The sequence below is a fragment of the Aquarana catesbeiana genome, linkage group LG11 (genome assembly GCF_042186555.1).
Source record: "Aquarana catesbeiana isolate 2022-GZ linkage group LG11, ASM4218655v1, whole genome shotgun sequence".
Lineage (NCBI taxonomy): Eukaryota > Metazoa > Chordata > Amphibia > Anura > Ranidae > Aquarana > Aquarana catesbeiana.
The window spans coordinates 51,699,439-51,724,236 of NC_133334.1; the positions used below are offsets into that span (position 1 = coordinate 51,699,439).

Here is a 24,798-nt window from a genome sequence, read left to right on the forward strand (position 1 = left end):
CAATCAAAGAGATAATCATAGCGTGCTTAAACCATTAGAGAGAGCAAAAATAGACATCCAAATGCCCTACTGGGCAGTGCACCCAACCACCAGCACTGCAAATTATAAAAAAAAAAAAATAAAAAATAAAAAAGTAAAAAAGTCCCATCAAAAACTGTGTAGATGTCTTAAAGTGAAATGAAATTCCTCTAATTCAGCAACTTCAAAGCAATTCTGTGCTCCACCAATGTGCAGGGTGGCAGCTCAAAAAAAAAAAAAAAAAACACCTATATTCTTATACAGGTCATAATGCACTTTTGTGTTAGTACACAGGGTTTTTATCCCAAATAGGTGATGCAGGGCTCCCAGATCCTCCTCTCCATATACCATCACAGGGAATAATAAAAAGATCCATATAGTGTAGCAGGCAGCAGGGTCATGCACAGTAGGAACACTGAAAAATTGGAAATTTCGGTCTCGGCTGCGACAGGAAATTACGTCACCCGGCTCCTTCCAACGCGTTGCAAACTTGCGACACAAACAAGTGACTCTCTCGAAGGCCCTTGATATTTTTAGGATACCACTGTTATTGAATTGAGGCGAGACACGTTTTGACATTTTGTATGGATTACAGTGCCTTGAAAAAGTATTAATACCCCTTGACATTTTTTCACTGTCATGTTACAACCAAAAATGTTAATGTATTTTATTCCAAATTTCAAAAAAAAATATCTGAAAAGTTTGGTGTGCATTTGTATTCAGCCCCCTTTACTCTCTTAACTAAAATCTAGTGGAACCAATTGCCTTCAGACGTTACCTAATTAGTAAAAAGTCCACCTGTGTGTAATTTAATCTCTGTATAAATACAGCTGTTCTGTGAAGCCCTCAGAGGTTTGTTAGAGAACCTTAGCGAACAAACAGCATCATGAAGGCCAAGGAACACACCAGACAGGTCAGGGATAAAGTTGTGGAGAACTTTAAAGCAGGGTTAGGTTTTAAAAAAATATCCCAAGCTTTGAACATCTCACGAAGCACTGTTCAATCCATCATCTGAAAATCGAAAGAGTATGGCACAACTGCAAACCTACCAAGACATGGCCGTCCACCTAAACTGACAGGCCAGGCAAGGAGAGCATTAATCAGAGAAGCAGCCAAGAGGCAACTCTGGAGGAGCTACAGAGATCCACAGCTCAGGTGGGAGAATCTGTTCACAGGACAACTTAGTCGTGCTCTCCAAAAATCTGGCCTTTATGGAAGAGTGACAAGAAGAAAGCCATTGTTGAAAGAAAGTCATAAGTCCAGTTTGCAGTTTGGGAGAAGCCATGTGGGGGACACAGAAAAACATGTGGAAGAAGGTGCTCTGGTCAGAGGAGACCAAATGTGAACCTTTTTGGCCTAAAAGAAAAATGCTATGTGTGGCAAACCTGAACACAGCACCCCCACCGTGAAACATGGTGGTGGCAGCATGTTGTGGGGATGCTTTTCTTCAGCAGGGACAGGGAAACTGGTCAGTGTTGACGGCAAGATGGATGGAGCCAAATACAGGGCAATCCTAGAAGAAAACCTGTTAGATAACAGGTTTTAACCTGCAAAAGACTTGACTGAGGTGGAGGTTCACTTTCCAGCAGGAGAAAGACCCTAAACATACAATGGAATGGTTTAGATCAGCCATCACTAAGGCCCCTTTCACACTGGGGCGGTGGGGGCGTCGGCGGTAAAACAGCGCTATTTTTAGCGCTGTTTTACCGTCGTTTTTGCGGCTGTATTCGGCCGCTAGCGGTGCGGTTTTAACCCCCGCTGGCGGCCGAAAAAGGGTTAAACCCGCTCGTACAGCGCGGCTATAGCGGCAAAGATGCGGCTCGCAGGACTTTTTTTACCGTCCTGCCAGCGCACCGCTTCAGTGTGAAAGCCCTCGGGCTTTCACACTGAACAAACAGCGGAGGCTGTTTAGGGGCGGTTTGCAGGCGGTATTTTTAGCGCAATAACGCCTGCAAACCGCCCCAGTGTGAAAGGGGCCTAAATGGCAGCCCGTGGTTCAAACACAGACCGAGTGACGCTCCTGTCCGGACAGCGCCACATCCCCACTCCTCCACTCAGCAGTCATTGGTTGCTGGGACCGCGGGTGCTCTGCAAACAAACAATGACATTGTGTGTGCACCCCGCCCCCTCTGCTTACTATCTAGCAGCTCCTGGCCAGGCCGCGAGGTAAGCTATGACATCACGTCTACGCCCCTGCCCCCTGCTGTTATCGCCAAGTGAGAGCTGGAAGCTGAGAGGTATGAGGTGATATGCGTGTCCCTGTCCCACACCCTTCAGCAAGACTCATGGTGCAGCTCTCGCCCCCTGCAGCTTACCACCTCCCAATCTCTGCCTGCCACAAGGTATGGAGTGTGTTTACAGAGTCACTCTGATGGGCACAACAAAATGTGCCAGAGTGCCCCTTAACATAAAATAAGGGGCACTCTGATGGGCATATTTTATGTTATGCCATCATCAGAGTGCCGGCACCTAATATAAGTGATGGGGACACCGGATATAAGAGAATACTCTGACGTTGCAACAGATTTATGGGGGGGGGGTAGTCTGATGGGGCACCCAAAGTAATGAACTACTCTAGTAGGGGTGCCTGATATAAGGGGGAACACTATTAGGGCAACAATACAAAAAAGGTCACTGCCCCCACCTATAACTGGTCTTCACAGCAAGGAGCACTGGAAGGGCAAACGCATGTAGAATAAAACCAAAGAATTTCCAAGTTCAACTTACCAACCAGCCTGAGACCAAGTTAAAAAACAGGGGTTTAGTTGCACACATTTGCAAATACATGCATAAGCTGCAAGGCACCCTGTATCCTGCAGACCCTAACTCTAACTTTGAAGAGTCTCCACAGTGGGAGCATTTTTTTTGTATTGTTGACATATTGGTCAGGCAACGCACTGACACCTTTCTGCCATTGTGCAATGTGCTGGGTGTTCAGTGTGCTACTGCGACTTTAAGGAGGGTTGGCCTCCCTCCAGTCATCTGTCCTTCATCTATCCATTAGAATACATACATACATACATACATACATACATACATACATACATAGACTCTTCAAAGTTAGAGTTAGGGTCTGCAGGATACAGGGTGCCTTGCAGCTTATGCATGTATTTGCAAATGTGTGCAACTAAACCCCTGTTTTTTAACTCGTACTGTTAGGCAGGTTAATTCGATTGGTCTCAGGCTGGTTGGTAAGTCAAGCTTGGAAATTCTTTGGTTTTATTGAACACTATTAGGGACATTTACATAGTATTAGCAGTGTGTGTGGAGGAAACTGTAAGAAAGGCGCCAGAAAATAAAAGGAAAGTAGACACGTACAAGGTTTCATGGCACAGACCTGTGACCTTGGCCGAAATTTTTTTTTTTTTTTTTTAGTTACCGGACCCTGGCTTAGACCAAAAGCATATTCATGTGTTAGAATGTCCTAGTCAAAGTCCAGACCTAAATCCAATTGAGAATCTGTGGAAAGACTTGACAATTGCTGTTCACAGATGCTCTCCATACAATCTGACGGAGCTTGAGCTATTTAGCAAAGAATGGGCAAAAAAAACCTCTCTAGATGTGCAAAGCTGGTAGAGACATCCCCAAAAAGACTTGCAGCTGTAATTGCAGTGAAAGGAGGTTCTACAAAGTATTGACTCAGGGGGGCTGAATACAAATGTACCCCACACTTTTCACATATTTATTTATAAAAAAGATTTGAAAACCATTTATCATTTTCCTCCCACTTTACAATTATGTGCCACTTTCTGTTGGTCTATCACATAAAATCCCAATAAAATACATTTACGTTTTTGGTTGTAACATGACAAAATGTGAAAAATTTCAAGGGGTATGAATACTTTTTCAAGGCACTGTGTTGCTCACTATATTGCTTAGTAATTTAATCGGATTTACCGCCACTCTATTCACTCCTATTTATTGAACATTGTATGTGGAAACACTGCTAGGTGTTGGCAGCAATTTGCGTGATTACATTATTTAGAAATACATTGTATATTGGGTAAGACATGAGTGGCCTGCTGTATCCAATCCATTAATCAATGTCCCTTCCCATGCAAAATGAGGGTTTGGCCTCTGGAGCATACTACTTGTTTGTGCATCCCTGTGCAGGCAGTCCAATTGAGGTCTATTGAAGAGCAGTGGCTATATGGACACAGACGCTGCTCCCAATTGGACACCCCCTGTGGGTGCGGGTGCACGGTCCTAAATGCAGACAGGCCATGCACTCACATGGATGTTGAGTGGCAGTGGCAGTGTCGATGTTGCCCGCTGTGTCTCAATGGGACAGCAATGACGGGTAAACACGGCCCTCGCATGAGCATTTGCCGTAGTACACCCCCCGTGTCATGAGGCCTCATCTCTTTAGAGAACCATACAAAAAGTATCACCAGAGAAGAGGCCTTCTTCAGTTTGCCATTTGCAATCTCAAATTAGGAAAAGAAAACATTTAGATAGAAGATTGCCTTTGGCTGTGGGATCTTGCAGGACGGAGTTGGCATGAGAAGTGCCCTGACCAGTTTTAAAGGCCACAGAGTCAGCTGCGAGTGCCGATCCCCTCACTGTACACACAAGGACTGGCTCTTCAGCTCTGCCCACGGTCCTGGCAGGGCCCCCTCCTTCTCCAGCTCTAAGATGGCAAAAAGAGAACAGCAGCCTTTTCTTCTAAACGCCGTCCCTTTACCCGACCGACCTGCAGCTGCCAAAATCACCGGCTTCAAACCGCTCATGAACACAGGGAACAAAATATCCTCTTGGCTCATCTGTAAATAGGTCTACTGTCCTGATTCCGCTTGTGTCACTGCGGGATTCCATAGCCAGTCCAAAATATAACAGGATATATTGTGTATTCAGTGGAGTCAGCAATGTGACCAAGACCGGGGAGGGGGGTTCTAATTAACCTGTTGCAGCATCCCTACCTCTCCATAGGGGGGCATCACATCTGGGATTTAAAAAATACCCAGAAATTTCATTTACAGCACCTCAAAAGCACATTTCTGTAAGCTCTTCTGCAGCAAAACCGTCACATGCATTTTTTTTTTTTTTAAGCAGCTCATATATGCACACAGAACAATCCTATTATAGCTGAACTCTAGGCATAAAAATGTATTAAAATATACAATATATTGTCAAAAGTATTGGAACACCTGCCCTTACACGCACATTAACTTTAATGGTATCCCAGTCTTAGTCCGTAGGGTTCAATATTGAGTTGGTCCACCCTTTGCAGCTATAACAGCTTCAACTCTTCTGGGAAGGCTGTCCACAAGGTTTAGGAGTGTGTCTATGGGAATGTTTGACCATTCTTCCAAAAACCCATTTGTGAGGTCAGACACTGATGTGGATAAGAAGACCTGGCCCGCAGTAGCCACTCTGCTTTATCCCAAAGGTGTTCCATCTTACTCAACCATGTCTTTAGGGACCTTGCTTTGTGCACTGGTCCAAATCATATGGGTGGAGGGGGGATTATGGTGTGGGGTTGTTTTTCAAGGGTTGGGTTTGGCTCCTCCTTAGTTCCAGGGAAGGAAACTCTTAAGGTGTCAGCATACCAAGACATTTTGGACAATTTCATACTCCCAACTTTGTGGGAGCAGTTTGAGGATGTCCCCTTCCATAATGACTGCACACCAGTGCACCAAACAAGGTCCACAAAGACATGGATGAGCAAGTTTGGGGTGGAGGAACTTGACTGGCCTGCACAGAGTCCTGACCTCAACCTGACAGAACACCTGTGGGATGAATTAGAGCAGAGACTGCAAGCCAGGCCTTCTCTTTCAACACCAGTGTCCGACCTCACAAATGCGCTGGAAGAATGGTCAAACACTCCCATATCTTGTTTTATGGGACAGGAAGTGAAAAAAAACAAAACAAAACATGCTAGTTCCCTGGTTTCAAACTTTGTGAATGAATCTATATATCCACTCACGGCCTGTGACTCAAAGTACTGAAACCACAGCAGCACCATAACATCCAGGCAGGCCTAGGAGCCAATCAGGTATGCTGCATTCAAATGGGATGACAATGCTGACAGTAGGAGAGAGCAGACTGACACAGAAGACCTCACTATTATTCTGCTGCTTCATCATTATCGTTATTCTTAGGACGACCATCAGTGATGAGCATTGGCGTGTTCAGTCTAGGACAGTAATGGCGAACCTTGGCACCCCAGATGTTTTGGAACTACATTTCCCATGATGCTCATGCACTCTGCAGTGTATCATGGGAAATGTAGTTCCAAAACATCTGGGGTGCCAAGGTTCGCCATCACTGGTCTAGGATCTGAACCCACATGTGTAATCCCACCAGGAAGCGGTCACCTGTATAGGCCAATCATCTAGGGCAGGGCATCTCAACCAGGGTTCCATGGTTCGCTAGGGTTCCTCCAAAGGTTAGGGGCATCCTTTGAGCTGTGGCAAATTGACTCTCCATCCACCATTTTCTAGTAGTTTCTAAAACCATAATCCTCAACCAGGGTTCCATAGAACCCTCCCTAGGGTTCCTCCAAAGGTTAAGGGTTCCTTGAGCTGTGGCCAATTGACCTTTCATCTTATGGTCCCTTCGTGGTTCCAGTCCATCAGGCAGAACTAGTGGAATGATACCAATAAACATTTAGCAGTCTGTGGCATTCTGGCCACAATTGAAAGAATTGAATTCTTCCTACTGACCACCAATATAAGGAGGCATTCTTCCGACTGACCCCTGATAAAATAATTTTTGAATAACGATAAACGGCAATTCTATCCTCACACAAACACAGCGTATAAGAAAAGTAATGCCCATAACCGGCAAGTTTGTTTACATGTGATCAGCTGTGATTGGACACAGCCGATCACACGGTAAAGGGTCGCTGTGATTGGCCCTTTAGCATGATCTGTGATCAGCTGTGTCTGAAGGACACATAGATCACAGACCACGGTGGACACATGCCCCAGGGGCGCACAAGAGGCAGGGGTCTGGGAGGACTTCCATGGCGCCCTCCCAGAACTGGACAACCTTGCTGTAGCAGTCTTGACTATAGCATGGTCAGGAAGTTTTTAAAAGCAGTAGTAAGCTTTCAACGGAAGAAAAAAAAAAAGACGAAGCCCTCCAGTGGTGCGTTGTCACTGCTAACCAGTTTTCCTTCCGATTTCGCAGACTCCGGCCATTGGATTGACGAGGGCCACGGAGCAGAGCTCTAAAGGGATGGCATACTCATATTCAGAGTGCAAGTGCCCGTGACCTCACCAGTTGCACAGAGAATATCTCCGAAAAAGGTGCACGTTAAGAGCCGGTTCACACTGAGGCAGCACGACTTTCAGCGCGACTGCCTCAGGCGACCTGCATATGACAGCAGCGGTGACTTGCAAAACGACTTCTATAGAAGTCAATGCAAGTCGCCTCAAGTCGCCCCCAAAGTCGTACAGGAACTTTTTTCTAAGTCGGAGCTACTTGCGTCGCTCCTATTAGAACGGTTCCATTGTACAGAAGGGGACGCGACTTGTCAGGCCGCTAAGTCGCCTGACAAGTCGTCCCAGTGTGAACCGGCTCTTAAGCGGAACTTCAGTCATTTTTTCATCTTTCCATCTAAATCAAATCTTCTGCCCTTGTTGTTTTAACTTTGGATAGTAAAACATTTTTTTTCTGCCAGTAAATACCTTATAAAGCCCACTTCCTGTTTCTTTTCTGGAAAAAAGCCTAGGCTTATGACATCATGCACAGCTCTCCTTCTCACTCTTGTGGGAGTTTGCCAGGAAGGAGGGGGGATGAGTCAGAGGGCCAATGAGAGCTGCAGAGCTGGAGGTGTGCTTCTGTGTAAATCAAGGAAGTGAACAGACTGCAGCTTCAGCTGCCCACAGTTAAAATGGATGCAGCCAGACTTATTGAAAGTGAGATTTCTGCAGCATATTTGACAAATACAGAATCACAGTATATATAAAATATGCAAAATGGTTGGAGGGAAGCTTCAGAATGGCAAAGATGTTTTTATTACAAATTATGTGAGCAGACTGCAGTTCCTATTTTTAGTACATATTTCTTGTACCTAGAGAGAAGCTTTATTATAAGCTTAACTGTAGGTACAAGAGTTTACTACCGCTTTAAGATTTAGGGCCATTCCTGCGTCTCTAATGAAAAGCACAAAGTAGAATAAAAACCTACCACATTCATAAGAGGAAATCTAGAAAATGACTATTTAGGGATTTAAAGCCACTAAGCAAACTCCAAATCCAAAACAGCAGAAGACTCATTCACCGATATTAACCTTTTATTTCGGAAGCAATTATAAATAAAAAAAAAACTCCGCCCACAAGACCAGGGCCAGTCAAACAGGTTTTGAAGGAAGTTGAAATAGTGTCAGGCATCTTTCTTAATATGCCAAGCAAACTCTCCATTACCGACATGAAAGAATGACGGATTTGTACTGGTTGTTCTGGAGCAACAAAGACTGCAGAGACAGCAGTTCCCACCTCCAGAAGTGCCGCGGTGGGCAAAGAGTTACTGCTGCTCTTGGCTGGGGGGGGGCTCAGGTTTCAGTAAGGGATTTTCTGAAGCATTTTAACCTTTAGGGGTCTTTAACTCTGCAGCACTTAGAGACGCAGGATTAATTAAAGTGGAACTGAACTCAGAAAAGTAAAGACTTGCCAAGCACAGGCTCATGAACGCGGACACATCTGCCCATGCAAAATAAAAATCAATCATGTTTCAGTGCCTGGGAGTCACTAGTGGTACGTACAGCCCGCTGCCAGCAGCTTGTCAAAAAAAAAAAAAAAAAAATCAATTGACAGGCTGAAACACGCTGTAGCCGTATGCAGATCTGAGCAGTACTTGTACCAGGGATGTATACCCCAAATACAGAATATCTAGGAAAGTACTGCTCAGACATTTGTACAGCCACTATGGTTACACCGATCCTAGTATAGGTATCGATACCGAGTATTTGCACAAGTAATCAGTACTCATGCAAATGCACCAATACCTGAAACCAATACTTTCAGGCTCGGCTCTTTGAGCTGTCAGTGGGTCTCCCCAGGGTTAACAAAGTCCGGTAATTGGAGCTGTCAAAAAAAAAAAAAAAAAAAACCACCCGGAAATGTTTATTACCAATAAAATGGCTCAGCCCTGAAACACTATAAAAAAAAACAAAAAAAAAAACAAACAAAAAAAGAAACGTTTCTTTTTGTATATTTCTGTTTCTTCATCTGCAATGTTCCTCTGTTTAACCCCTTAATAACCCTTGATTTACTCTAATCAGCCTTAAAGTGGATGTAAACCCAATGTCATCCTTTCTAAACTACTGCCATTGGGGTTATCTATAAGGATATACATGCCTCCTGCATGTATCTTTACCTGTCAAATGTCTCCCCTCTGTCTGTTATTAGACCCAAAAAACTGCAGATTCTGTGGGCGGGTCTGTTGTCTGGAGCTCGGTGGGTGGAGTCATGATGTCAGACTCCCCGCCCACCTCTACACTCCCCTTGTCAATATGCATTTTCTCCTGTGTATTTCCTACACTGAACTTCTGCTATGATCTCTAACATCCAGTGAAAAGACAGGAAAGTAAACACATGACTTCAGCATGCCAAATCATGCGGAGGTGTGGAACAGCCAATCCTTGCAGAGCTGCTGAAGAAAGGAGTGGGGGAGGGAATTAAAAAATAATGCATGTCTTAGGCTAGTGCACGAGATGTAAATCACCTGTCACTCACAACAAGGGGGAGGATTTGACAAAGTTTTTCTCTGTTTGTCAAGTTTTATCTCACTGAACAATAAAAGAGGATTGCTCAGAGATGGATTAACTCTTTGTGGCAAGACTGGGCTCAAATGATAGGAAATCTTATACTCTACATTATGACATTAAAAAAAAAAAAAAATAGAAACATTTTCGGGTTTACATCCACTTTAATGCATCCTATGCATTAAGGTGAAAAGACACCTGGCAGTCACCGGCCCCCCAGCACCCCCATTTTGCTTACCTGAGCCCCTTCATCTGTTCGGCGGGGACGCGCTGTCCCTCTCTCCACAGGGTCCCGGCTCTTGATTGGATAGATTGATAGTAGCGCAGCCATTGGCTCCCGCTGCGGTCAATCAAATCCAATGACGCGGGCGCCGAGGGCGGGGCCAAGTCCGGCATTCGTGTCTGTGGATGCAAATGCTGGACTCAGGAGCGTGCCCGCAAGGTAAGCCCCTCGGGAGCGCTTCTCCTAGGGGGTTATCTGATGCAGGGAGGAGCCTCGAGAGCCGCCGGGGGACCCCAGAAGAGGATGTTTGGGGCTACTCTGTGCAAAACTCGCTGCAGTTTTGGTGGAATTAAGTATGACATGTTTGTTATTTAGAAAAAAAAACACGATCCTTTACAATCACTTTAGCATGACAGTCAGGCAAAAGAACATTTTCAGGTGGGGATCTTTTCAAACCCCCTATGCTTCCATCAGGAAAGGTTTACATTACAATGCAGTACACGCTGATAAACTGTACCTTTAAAAAACAAAGTTGTACACATCTCATCATTTGCCCGTTTACATCTGCCTGTCCATGGAGCTGCGAATCAGGTATGCCTAAAAAAATGACAGGTGGACCAGATCAAAAAGCCCAAGTGAAAGGGCCTGTGTTCCTGTGCCTTGAGCCCAATAGCAGAATAACTGCAGTGTGAGATCATCCAAGGAACTGCTACCTCTCACCACTGGTCTCATCACACGTGGATAGATATTTTATGCCATTACTGTGCTGCTCACTGTTCTCCTTGCTGGAGAGAAAGCTGTACCTGAGGACCTGCTAAGCAAAAATCTCCCTGCTTCTTATTCCTAAATTGTGTGGACCTTGTTATTTCTCTACCTCACCTTCTGTGTCTTGATCAGGGACACAGACAACTATAAAACACTAAACAGGGATTTTAGCCATTCCTGCTCTTTTTAGGAAAAGTGTTCTCACTCTTTTCTGAAGACACTTCTGACATTTCTGACTCAAAATGTATGGGATTCTGTGGCTTGCTTGCACACGTGCGGAAATGTCTGCGCTTGCGCCGATTTTTGCCACATTGGAAACAACTGTCACATCTGCTCACATGTGAAATCTCGTGGCACGCTTGCATGCTGCATCTAATTGATAGTTAACAATCCTAGTAAAAAACAGTGGGGCACATCGTCATTCTGGCGGGTTGCAGTGTTAAAGTGTTACTAAACCCAGGACCATGCGTTCACTATATCTGGTCTCCCACAGTACACAGAACATGGAAATGCAATTATTTTAGTAAATATAAACTGCTAAATACCTTTTTTCATTAGCAGTATATAGTAGTCTTGTGACTTCTATCAGTGTCTGGTTAAAGCTTGTAGGAGGAGTTTTCATTCTCCCACGATTGCTCTAGGAGGATGCAGCACCCCTGACCCTCAGGCCGATATCAGCAATTTCTGAAAAATCGGTATCAGACTAGACTGATGTTACCAATATTGCTTCAAGGGGTTTTACTGGGGTGATGCTTGCAGCTGCAGGCATCACCCCAATGCCGCTCGGCTGTTATTACAAACAGCGGGAGGGGACATCCATCCACCCCCCCCCTCCCGCTCAGCTCTCCCGTCCCACCGGAAGGCCCGAGCAACCAGCCAGTACGTCTACCTGCCGGCCGAAGACCCAAACAAAGCTGATGCTTCGCTCGGGTCTCGGAGCTAGTAACCCGAAAGCTATGTCATGACATCACTTCCCAGATTACTGACATCTTAAAGGCACCAGTTTTAAAAAATAGAAAAGTATTCAAAAACGCTGATCTTGACGTTTTGAATACTTTCAAGTGCAGAGGAGGGGTTTGGGGTCTTACAGACCCCCGATCCCTCCATAAAGAGTACCTGTCACTGCTTATTACTGTCACAAGAGGTATTTACATTCCTTGTGGGAGCAATAACATTGATAAAGAAAAAGAAGTGTAAAAATGTTTTTTATTAAATGTACAGAAAATCGTCAGACAATATCAGCTATTGGCCTGAGAGGTTGCCAAAATATCGGTATCGTATCAGCACCGAAAAAACAATATCGGTCGATCAGTACTAGCAATACACACCACATTGAGCATGTGCAGCTTGTCCCCTAGCCTCTGTACTATCAAGAGATGGACTGGGGACTCTGGAAAAAGGGGAGGATCAGAGGAGACAGGATCAAACAGCCTTTTTACATAATGCAGATTAACCCCTTAGGTTCCACAGTGAGTATAACAAGCATGCTGTACTGCATATCCAGACTGATTGTACTGTTGTGGGTTTAGTAACACTTTAATATGTTTTTATGGGTTAAGTTTTGCTTTAACCCCTTACCACCCAGCCCTGGCATCCCTTTAATGGGTATGCCTGGGGGGGGGGGGGGGGGGGGGGGATTGGGAATCATGTAACCGCTGTGATTGGCCAGTCACATAGTCACATGATCGGGAGTCGGCCCCAACAGCTACAGATTGTAAGTGGGGATTGAGAGCTGACTGACAGATCGATCCCTGTGCTTGCAGCAAGCGCAGTCTCCGCACAGTAACATGTTATGTGGGTGGCAACATGTTAAGAACATATATTTGAATAGAATTTTTTGTTTTTTCAAACCAGAGTTTAGTGTCCCTTTAAAATAATTAGGTGCATTTATAGGAGTTGGGAAATATCCTAGAAAATGTATATAAAAAACAATGTATATAAAAACGCAATACCCTGTAAATGAGGCACTATATGTACTTCCTCAGTGTATCATCCAGTTGCCTGGAGACACCCATAAGACTGGGACCGATATGAACGGTTCAATGTTCTCTGTAAAGAACTGCAGAGATGGTGACTACACGCTACAAATAAACAAAATAAGGAAATCTAAAAAGTCTGCAGTGACAACAGTGAAATAACCTGGGACCGTCCACGTTTGTCACACACATCCTCCTCATGCACAAACATCTAGTGTGCTAAAGTAGGTCAAATTACAACAGACAGTCAGGCATGGACGAAGAGTACACCAAAAGAGAGCCCTGTTGCTTTCTACTCTACTGTTGATGTCTGTGACATTTAACAGTTGCAGCACCCATCAATCGGGGAAACCTGGCACCAAACTCCTTACCTGACGGAGGATGCAGAACGGGGTACGGACGGGCTCCCCCTCAGGATGCAGAACGGGGTACGGCTGGGCTCCCCCTCAGGATGCAGAAGGGGGTACGGCTGGGCTCCCCCTCAGGATGCAGAAGGGGGTACGGCTGGGCTCCCCCTCAGGATGCAGAAGGGGGTACGGCTGGGCTCCCCCTCAGGATGCAGAAGGGGGTACGGCTGGGCTCCCCCTCAGGATGCAGAAGGGGGTACGGCTGGGCTCCCCCTCAGGATGCAGAAGGGGGTACGGCTGGGCTCCCCCTCAGGATGCAGAAGGGGGTACGGCTGGGCTCCCCCTCAGGATGCAGAAGGGGGTACGGCTGGGCTCCCCCTCAGGATGCAGAAGGGGGTACGGCTGGGCTCCCCCTCAGGATGCAGAAGGGGGTACGGCTGGGCTCCCCCTCAGGATACAGAAGGGGGTACGGCTGGGCTCCCCCTCAGGATACAGAAGGGGGTACGGCTGGGCTCCCCCTCAGGATACAGAAGGGGGTACGGCTGGGCTCCCCCTCAGGATACAGAAGGGGGTACGGCTGGGCTCCCCCTCAGGATACAGAAGGGGGTACGGCTGGGCTCCCCCTCAGGATACAGAAGGGGGTACGGCTGGGCTCCCCCTCAGGATACAGAAGGGGGTACGGCTGGGCTCCCCCTCAGGATACAGAAGGGGGTACGGCTGGGCTCCCCCTCAGGATACAGAAGGGGGTACGGCTGGGCTCCCCCTCAGGATACAGAAGGGGGTACGGCTGGGCTCCCCCTCAGGATACAGAAGGGGGTACGGCTGGGCTCCCCCTCAGGATACAGAAGGGGGTACGGCTGGGATCCCCCTCAGGATACAGAAGGGGGTACGGCTGGGATCCCCCTCAGGATACAGAAGGGGGTACGGCTGGGATCCCCCTCAGGATACAGAACGGGGTACGGCTGGGCTCCCCCTCAGGATACAGAACGGGGTACGGCTGGGCTCCCCCTCAGGATGCAGAACGGGGTACGGCTGGGATCCCCCTCAGGATGCAGAAGGGGGTACGGCTGGGCTCCCCCTCAGGATACAGAAGGGGGTACGGCTGGGCTCCCCCTCAGGATACAGATGGGGGTACGGCTGGGCTCCCCCTCAGGATACAGATGGGGGTACGGCTGGGCTCCCCCTCAGGATACAGAAGGGGGTACGGCTGGGCTCTCCCTCAGGATACAGAAGGGGGTACGGCTGGGCTCTCCCTCAGGATACAGAAGGGGGTACGGCTGGGCTCTCCCTCAGGATACAGAAGGGGGTACGGCTGGGCTCTCCCTCAGGATACAGAAGGGGGTACGGCTGGGCTCTCCCTCAGGATACAGAAGGGGGTACGGCTGGGCTCTCCCTCAGGATACAGAAGGGGGTACGGCTGGGCTCTCCCTCAGGATACAGAAGGGGGTACGGCTGGGCTCTCCCTCAGGATACAGAAGGGGGTACGGCTGGGCTCTCCCTCAGGATGCAGAAGGGGGTACGGCTGGGCTCTCCCTCAGGATGCAGAAGGGGGTACGGCTGGGCTCCCCCTCAGGATACAGAAGGGGGTACAGCTGGGCTCTCCCTCAGGATACAGAAGGGGGTACAGCTGGGCTCCCCCTGAGCATCCCTTCGTCTGCCTGGCCAAGCGATGGGGTTGGAAAAATTTTGTGTTTGGCACAGAAGTGCGACAGCGCTGTGTGAGGGAGCTGCAGGCACGGAATAAATTAATGGACGTCCCCAGACCGCATAGTGCGTTGGAGCCCCTGTGCATTGGTTAAGGCAGCGCTGAGGGAATCTGCACAGAACGAGCATTGTTCTGGGGGGGGGGGGGGGGGGATGGAAGGGGATGTGGTGGGAGGTAACATACCCTCCGGATGGTTACTACACATCAGCATCACTTTCTCTTTATGTACAGATCAGGGAGGGGACGCCACACAGAGCAGATTTAAATCAGGTAACTGAATTCCAGTAATCCCCCGACTAGGAGACTACAAAACATCACAACATGGAAACAGAGAGCGGCCTGAGAACAGACTGCCAGTGCTTGCCTGTCCTGAAAATGTCATGTCCCTGACTGCCAAGGCAATCCCCTACCCATAACAACTAAAATAAAAATAATGTTCTTTAGCAAGGAATACATAAAAGCAATGCATACATTTCATATTAAAAGTGATAATATAAAAGGTAATTTTTTTTTAAAATAACAAACCTGTTATACTTACCTGCTCTGTGTAGTGGTTTTGCACAGAGCAGCCCCGATATGCCTCTTCTCATGTCCCCCACCGGCGCTCCTGACCCCTCCTGCCGAGTGCCCCCAGATCAAGCAGCTTGCAATGGGGGCACCTAAGTAGGCGTGATCCCAAGCTGGTGCTCTGTGTGTCCATTCACACACAGAGCTGTGGCTTGGTCCGGACGCCCCCCCTCTCTCTCTCTCCCTCTCTCTCTATTGGCTCACTGGCTGTGACTGACAGCAGCGGAAGCCAATAGCTGTCTCAGCCAATGAGGCAAGAGAGACCCCGGAGAGCAGAGGCTCCTTTGCACAGCACTGGAAAAAGATCAGGCTCAGTTAAGTATTAGGGGGCAGCGGCACAGAGGTGTTTTTTTTTTTTACCTTCATGCATAAAATGCACGAAGGAAAAAAAAAAAAGACTTGAGCCTTTACAGCAGGGATATGCAATTAGCGGACCTCCAGCTGTTGCAGAACTACAAGTCCCATGAGGCATAGCAAGACTCTGACAGCCACAAGCATGACACCCAGGCAGAGGCATGATGGGGCTTGTAGTTTTGCAACAGCTGGAGGTCCGCTAATTGCATATCACTGCTTTAGAGCCAATAATTATGCTACCAAAATGAGCGAGTGCTGCAAATTGCCTCCAGCATTACTCCCATTTCTTCTTGCTGGTGACTTCCATTTTTTTGTTGAAGCCCAGAGCCCCTGAGCAGCAGTAAATCTTTAGGCCATCAGCAGAGCAGCCTCTAGTGGCGTATTTTCAGCAAAGTGCCTAAAAAAAAGAAAGCAACTGAGCAGGGTGAGACTATTATTGGATTTTAAGGTACTTCCTTTTAATATGTTATATAGCTATATCTGCAAAAGGGGCCAGCCTGAAGTGATCCGGCAGGAATTTATTCTCTGAATAATGTACAACTTTAAAGGGTTAAAGCTGCACTCCAGCCTTCCCTTCAGTTGTAAAGGCTTCTTTCCTGTACTGAAATTACTTTGATAGCACTACAAATACCTAATCTGTCTGCATTGCACTTGGATGGACAAAGGCCCAGTAATGACATCACTGGGATTACAATAAGGTACGTAATGAAAACGGAAAGGTTTTATTGAAAGAATGTCATCAACATTGGAGAAGAGGAGGCAGGGAAGGCAGAATAGAAGAAAATTAAACTTCACCTTAAAATAGTTGTAAAATCAGAAGGTTTTTATCTTTATGCATTAGGATCTAGGTCCAGCGATGTTGCAGGAGTGTCTCGGCTGCCTGGGACTCCCCTCCTCATTGGCTAAGACAGCAGAGCAGCACCATTGGCTCCCGCCGCTGTCCATCAAAGTCAGTCAGCCAAGGAGGAGAGAAAGGGGGTGGGGCTGGGCCGAGGCTCCATATTTGAATGGACACAGGGAGCTGCGGCTCGGCTCAGGTGCCCCCATAGCAAGCGGCTTGCTGTGGGGGCACTCAACAGGAGGGAGGGGCCAGAAGCATCGAAGAGGGACCCAAGAAGAGAAGGATCGGGGCTGCTCTGTGCAAAACCACTTCACAGAGCAGGCAAGTATAACAGGTTAGTTGGTTTTTTATTTTTTTGTTCTTTTGTTAAAAATGAAACACACACACACACACACACACACACACCATAAGACTTTAGTATCACTTTAAGGTTTCATTTAGATGTGCGGTTGGGGAGTGGCAAAAATGAGCGGTTTGGCCTGTTTTTTGCCGCCAGCTAACCAACCCCTCCCCCCCACCCTTAAGCTGCAACAGGCAGCGAACAGGAATGTTTACACACCCCGGTCTCTATGCTTCGATTTGCGCCCAAGCTTACCTGACATGTAGCGATCAGCGGGCACACAGTTTGTCGCACGTTTGTTGGAAAAAATGGGGTTAAACACAGGCGGTAAGGAGGCATCAATTCGCTTCCTCACCTCCTGTCAGGAGCCTCCGAAGCGCGATCCAAATGCAAATCAGGCTTCAGAGGAAAAGGAGATTTAGATGCACATCTTAAAGGGGATCTTCACTCCCCCAATCAACAATGATTACGGTATTTTTAATCCTCATACTGCTAGCATTAGTAAAATAGATAGAACTAGAATTTTTTTTTTTTTTTTTTTTTTTTTTTTACGTTTAAGTTACTTCCTGGTTTCTTGCCTAGGCAAATTATGTCGTACATCCCAGGAGTCTTGAGGAGGGAGGAGGGGTTTCCTCAGCTAAGCACACTCTCTTGCATGCATGCCTGGGCTAAGGGCAGATCAGGGTGGATATAAATCAATGATTTAAAAAAAAAATTAAAATCAGATTTGTTTGATTTTTATCATAATGTATTTAATAAAATGCTTTTGAAGTAAAAATCGATCTAAAGATAGTTTTCTATTTAAGAAACATTAATAATTGAGTTTATTCATCATGAAATTAAGCTTAGTTATTTAGCATGAGGTTGAATATTCTGCAATATTTACATTTTTGGTAAACTCATTCAATAAATCCAATCACTGCGAGCTGAGATAACATGCACTGCATTGATGCATTCACACAATTTCACAGTAACCATGAGATAAGACAAAGTTCAGGAATATTCCTTTATCCCAGCAGCTAGCTACTATAACCCCGGTATCCTCTTCAAGAGCGGGCGATCGGCTTTCAGATAAAAGTGGTCTCTGCGGCGGATGCACCGTTAGATCACTTTTAAAATCGGTGGCGGGAAAGGGCCACCCCCCCTCCCGCCGCGCTCCGGTGCCCCCTGTTGCTTACCGGAGCTGCCGGCAGAGGTGATCGGGTCCTGTCCCCTCTGTAGTATACAGATGAGTGAGGAGAAGATGCCCCCACCCGGCTCCATACCATTGCAGGGCGGAAGCGACATCAAAACATCACTTCCACCCATAGCTCTTAAAAAGGGACCCCAGATCTCATATTTAAGAGGTCCTGTCATGCTTTTTTTTCTATCACAAGGGATGTTTACATTCCTTATAATAGGAATAAAAGTGACACCATTTTTTTTTTTTGTTAAAGAACAGTGTAAAAAAGTAAAATAAAAATTTAGCTTGCGCCTATGGAGATTTTTAAGGGTATAAGTTTGTCGCCTTTTCACGAGCGGGCGCAATTTTGAAGCATGACGTGTTGGGTATCAATTTACTCGGTGTAACATCATCTTTCACAATATAAAAAAAAAAAAAAAATTGGGCTAACTTTACTGTTGTCTTATTTTTTAAATTCAAAAAAGGTGTATTTTTTCCAAAAAAAAGTGCACTTGTAAGACCGCTGCGCAAATACAGTGTGACAGAAAGTATTGCAACGACCGCCATTTTATTCTCTAGGGTGTAAGAGCCCTTTCACACTGGGGCGGTTTGCAGGCGTTATTGCGCTAAAAATAGCACCTGCAAACCGACCCTAAACAGCCTCTACTGTTTGTTCAGTGTGAAAGCCCGAGGGCTTTCACACTGAAGCGGTGCGCTGGCAGCCGCATCTTCAGAGCAGTGTATTCACCGCTCCTAAACCGCTCCTGCCCATTGAAATGAATGGGGCAGCGCGGCAATACCGCGGCTATAGCCGCGCTATGTGAGCGGTTTTAACCCTTTTTCGGCCGCCAGCGGGGGTTAAAACCGCACCGCTAGCGGCCAAATACCGCCGCAAAAATGATATATATATCTGTACTTGTCAAAATGCTGCAGAAATCTCCCTCCACCGTGTCTGGCTGCATCCATTTTAACTGTGGGCAGCTGAAGCTGCTGCCTTTTCACTTCCTGGATTTACACAGACAGACACCTCCAGCTCTGCAGCTCTCATTGGCCCTCTTATGACTCATCCCCCTCCCTTCCTGGCAAACTCTCGAGAGTGAGAAAGAGCTGTGCATGATGTCATAAGCCTAGGCTTTTTTTCCCCCAAACAAGAAACAGGAAGTGGGCTGTATAAGGTATTTACTGGCCGAAAAAAAAAAATATATGTTTCACAAAGTTAAAACAACAAGTGCAGAAGATTCAATAAATGGAAAAAAAAAAAAAAATTTACTGAAGTTCCGCTTTAAGGCCTGGCTAGTAGCCCAGGTTTTTAAATTGGGAGCCCTGACCTCAGGTAAGTATTCAATGATTTTTTTTTCTGTTTTTTTCGGAACCCTTTTTTTAAGTTCTGATTTGGAAGTGAGGTATGTCAAAGCAGACCCAGAATTTTCATTCAAGATTACGTTTTAAAATATAACTAAAGGCTACCGCTACCCTGGAAGCAGCACACAAAAGTGCTCATGCGTTGGTATTGAGTTCTGGTCCGAATCGCCCATGTCCATCCGAGTTCTAGTAACCCCGTTTCCGGGGTTGTGGCCATCGTGGGGACGTTTTACATACTTGGTGGACTTATCCACAATTGATAGGTTTTTGGTCTCGAGTTTTTGGCCTGGTGCACACCCAGGTTTCATCTGACTATTCATAAAGACACCAAATTCACTTTACTGCATTGCCCTATCCCGGGCCTACACACCAACAAAAGTTGGCATCTTATCTATTTTTGTCAGCCAAGAGAACAATTGCTCAGGCCTGGAAAATACTCATGGTTCCTTTTCAATGTGTGAGAGATCCCATGACTGCTTTCATGCTTAATGAGAAAATGTCCAGTATCCTCAAAAACTCTCATTACAAGTTTCTTAAGATTTGGGAACCTTATCTTGGGTACGCCTTCCCTTTAGTTCTCCAGCCAGCGTTGGACGCCTCTGACCACCTCCCCTGACTATCCCGAGTCCATGTCCACTTTGCCAATCCTTCTCTCCTCTTCTTTCTGGTCTTTTCCCTCCTGATTGTTCTTTCTTCTCCTAGTTTTTTTTTTACTTTTTGGGTGCTTATGCCATACTGCACTATTACTCAGAACCTGAGGTCTGATGTGGTTCTCCACGTGGATTCTACCTGGATTACCCTACTCATGTGTTTATATCTATTGGGTTTAGCCTTTGTGGCTGTTTCCTGTTTTTTGGCACTGTACACATCTTTAGATTTACAGCAAGCCCCTGTGTGGGCAGATTTGATGCTCCTATTGTTATTCTTTATTGAATAAAAAATACTGAACTACAAAATATAACTAAAAGGCAAATAAACCTTATTTATTTTCTTTTTTGATTTTAATGGAGTGATGGTGGATTGGAAACATCTGTTAGTTTTCATTGCTGTCTGGGCCAGTTAACCCCTTCACAACAATTGCCTTTAAGGCCTCATGCACGCGAGACGCTGTTAAACGCGCGTTCAGAGGCAGTTGGACACTTTTTTCAACTGCTCCTATACCCATTCAATGTTATCCTATGTGTCCATGTATACAGTCTCGTTTTTAGGCAGTTGTGTTTAACCTTGTTTTTACAGAAGCAAAAAAATGGGTTCAGACGCAAACGTTTTCCACATTTCAGACGCTAAACGCCGGTACTGCTTTTAGCCGCATTTGCGTTTATAAGCGTTTTTAAAGGAACCCTATTTTTTGGACCAGAAAAACACAGAAATATGATGGTAAACTGCAGCAGAGAATTACATCTCGGGGCCACTTGGTGCTAGCAACCCCAAATTGGGATATGTTGTAGTGTTAGTTCCACTGTGTTAGCACACCAAATTTGGGGTTCCTAGCACCAAGTGACCCCGAGATACGGGGCCCCAAAATCAGAGAATGACATTTTGCGACCCAACTTTAGGGGCCCCGTATCTCGGGGCCACTTGGGGCTAGGAACCTCAAGTTTGGATATGTTGTAGTGCTAGTTCCACTGTTTTTTCCGAATTTGGGGTTCCTAGCCCCAAGTGGCCCTGAGATACAGGGCCCCAAAGCTGGGTTGCAAAATGTCATTCTCTGCTCTGCAGATGTTTCTAGACGCAAACGCGGCTAAACGCAGCATGCAAATGTGGCAAAACGGGCGTTTCTAAAGTTTCAGCTTTTATAAACATGTGTTCAGCAGAGTTTGCACCGGCGTCTAGTGTGCATGAAGCCTAAGAGTTCTAAAAATGAGAAGCGGGGGGGGGGGCATTCAGGTCATATAACCGAGGTGATTGGCGGTCACATGAGCGGAAAGCTCCCAATTGCAAGTATGCATCAGGGAGCTTAACAATCCCCGCCACCATACTGGGAGTGCTGTCAACACGATCAGTGGTTTACACTGGGCCGCATTGATGCGCCCGCCCTGAATTAAGGCCCACCCAACGAGCAGCCCGACCAAGGAGATTCACCCTTTTGTCCTGTTTACCATTATCATTGAAAGTGGAGAAAATCCCAAATTTTAGGTTGTGCCCTGTGTCCAATGGAGACACAAGTCCTTGTTACTCGAAGGTGCCCAAGGGATTTCCCCAATTTTCTGGGATTTCCACTCACTTCTGGTTTGGCTATGGGACAGGAAATAAAATCCCTGAAAATAGGCAAAAAAAATAAAAATCTGACAGGGGTTATAACCCTGCATAGCTCTACCCAAAATTAAAAAAAAGTTTTGCCTTTAATTCTACTTTAACATTAAAAAAAAAAAAAAAAAACCCACAATGGATGCAAGGTCAAATAAAGACATACAATACAGCATTACTTGGTACTGGCAAAGTACAGGTTTGTAACAAGTTCTCTATAAAGCAGGCACCATAGGAAAGGTGCAATGTCCACAAACCCCAGCGACCCCCCCCCCCCCCCCCCCCACCTGAACCAATCCACCTCTGGAGCCCACAAGAATTTCCCAGCATTGGTTAACTTTGCATTCCCCAGAACATACAGCCACTGGTCACTTTATTAGGTACACCTGTTCAACTGCTTGCTAACACAAATTGCTAATCAGCCAATCACATGGCAGCAACTCAATGCATTTAGGCATCTAGACATGGTGAAGACAACTTGCTGAAGTTCAAACCGAGCATCAGAATGGGGAAGAAAGAGGATTTAAGCGACTTTGAACGTGGCATGGTTATTGGTACCAGACGGGGTGGTCTGACTATTTCAAAAACTGCTGATCTACTGGGATTTTCACACACAACCATCTCTCGGGTTTACAGAGAATGGTCCGAAAAAGAGAAAAATATCCAGTGAGCGGCAGTTGTGTGGAGGAAAAAATGGGCAGACTGATTTGAGATGATAGAAATGCAACAGTAACTCAAATAACCACTTATTACAACCAAGGTATGCAGAATACCATCTCTGAACACATAACACATCGAACCTTGAAGCAGATGGGCTACAGCAGCAGAAGACCACACCGGGTGCCACTCCTGTCAGCTAAGAACAGGAACCTGAGGCTACAAATCGCACAGGATCACCAACATTGGACAATAGAAGAATGGAAAAACATTGCCTGGTCTGATGAGTCTCAATTTCAGCTGTGACATTCATTCTTGGCACACTTTGGACCCCTTAGTACCAATTGAGCATTGTTTAAACGCCACAACCTACCTGAGTATTGTTGCTGATCATGTCCATCAATTTATGACTACAGTGTACTCATCTTCTCAAATTATCTCATCACTGGTTTCTTGAACATGACAATGAGATCACTGTACTCCAATGGCCTCCACAGTCACCAGATCTCAATCCACCTTTGGGATGTGGTGGAATGGGAGAGTTGCACCATGGATGTGCAGCCGACAGATCTGCAGCAACTGCGTGATGCTATCATGTCACTATGAACCAAAATCTCTGAGGAATGTTTCCAACTCCTTGCTGAATCTATGCCACGAAGAATGAAGGCAGTTCTGAAGGCAAAAGGGGGTCCAACTCAATACTAGAAAGGTGTACCCAAGTAGTGGCCGGTGAAATATATATATATATATTACTGTCATAAGGGATGTCTACATTCCTTACAATAGCAATAGAAGGGATAATAAAAAAAAAAAAAAATAATGAAAAAACACTCCCATCCTCGCACGCAAAGGCTAATGCACACATAAGTATATGGCAATCACACCACATGTGAGGTATTGCTGCGAACATCAGAGCGAGAGCAATCATTCTAGCACCAGACCTCCTCTAACTCTAAACTGGTGACCTGTAAAGGCTTTTAAAATTTGTCATTATTCCACGTGCACAATTTTAAAGTGTGACATGTTTGGTATCCATTTACTCGGCATAACACCATCTTTTAGATTTTACAAAAAAAAAAAAAAAGATATATATATATATATATGTCCATGTCAAGTTCTAGTGACCAAGAAGACACAAGTGTTCAGTTATATGCAGAGGAGGCCAGATTGTCAGATAACCTCCAAAGGCCGCAGGGACTGGAGCCACCATGCACTGGGAGTAATTAGGACCCGGATGGGGAAGACTTTAAAATGCACAATGCTAGATTTTTCAGAATTAAGTTCCAACTCTAAGAATCGGAAAATTCCCCTTTGCAGTGTGGCCTGGGGGAGAGTAAAAGCATTTCACTTTCCTGATCCTCTGTTCATCATGGAGAGAACGTTCCCTCACACTCCAGAGAAGGACCGTTCCTCTGTGCCATCAGTTCTAGTACAAGGCTATGGGGCCCTTGGATAATTAGTCGCTGGATTGTCATTACAAGCAGCGGGAGGGCCCCCCCCCCCCCCCGGCTCTCCCTTTTCACCGGGAGACCCAAGTGTCCAGTCATGGCTTCTGCCGCCTTACCACTAAGCCCGTGGAGGACCAGAAGGTCTCCAATCAGCTCTACAGAATAGGAAACAAAAAGCAATAAGCATTTTTACTGATTCCCGTTTCCCGAATATAAACAGTTACATTTTTAAATTCAGTGCAATCGGATGCTTGTAAGGGCAGAGAAAACATCTGGGGTCTAGCAGACCCCAGATCTCTCCATAAATAGTACTCATTACTGCCTATTACTGTCATAAGGGATGTCTACATTCCTTACAATAGCAATAGAAGGGATAATAAAAAAAAAAAAAAATAATGAAAAAACACTCCCATCCTCGCACGCAAAGGCTAATGCACACATAAGTATATGGCAATCACACCACATGTGAGGTATTGCTGCGAACATCAGAGCGAGAGCAATCATTCTAGCACCAGACCTCCTCTAACTCTAAACTGGTGACCTGTAAAGGCTTTTAAAATTTGTCATTATTCCACGTGCACAATTTTAAAGTGTGACATGTTTGGTATCCATTTACTCGGCATAACACCATCTTTTAGATTTTACAAAAAAAAAAAAAAAAGATATATATATATATATATATATATATATATATATATATATATATATATATATATATATATATATATATATATATATATATATATATATATATAATAAAAAAAATATTGTGTGCATTAAAAAAGTGTATCCCCCCCCCCCCAAAAAAAGTTTTATTTATGTTTTTTCCTTCGAAAACCACTGCGCAAATACCGTGTGACAAAAGTTTCAAAATCCACCATTTTATTTTCTAGGGCCTCTGCTAAAGATAGATGAATAGATATCTCTATGAAAAAAGTTTTGCCTTAAGTTACACTTTAAAGAGAACCTGCCATCTGCACTATGCCATCAGCCCTTGTGATAGCAAGCAAGAGGAAAGGAAATATAATTTTTATTATATACATATATAAAGATGCGCAAATACAACAATTGCCT

General features: G+C 45.6%; 1 protein-coding gene across 7 annotated transcripts in view; it reads right to left on the reverse strand.

Moving 5' to 3' along the window:
- Positions 1 to 24,798, reverse strand: part of PACSIN3 (protein kinase C and casein kinase substrate in neurons 3) — a 170,627-nt gene that overhangs the window by 142,695 nt on the left and 3,134 nt on the right. Inside the window, exon 1 of one of the 7 annotated variants that reach the window (XM_073604344.1) lies at positions 13,066 to 13,209. The exons of the other annotated variants lie outside the window; for them this stretch is intronic. The gene's annotated coding sequence lies outside the window, so the exon portion shown is untranslated. Of the gene's footprint in view, positions 1 to 13,065; positions 13,210 to 24,798 lie in introns of those variants that run through there. 7 annotated transcript variants of the gene reach the window in all.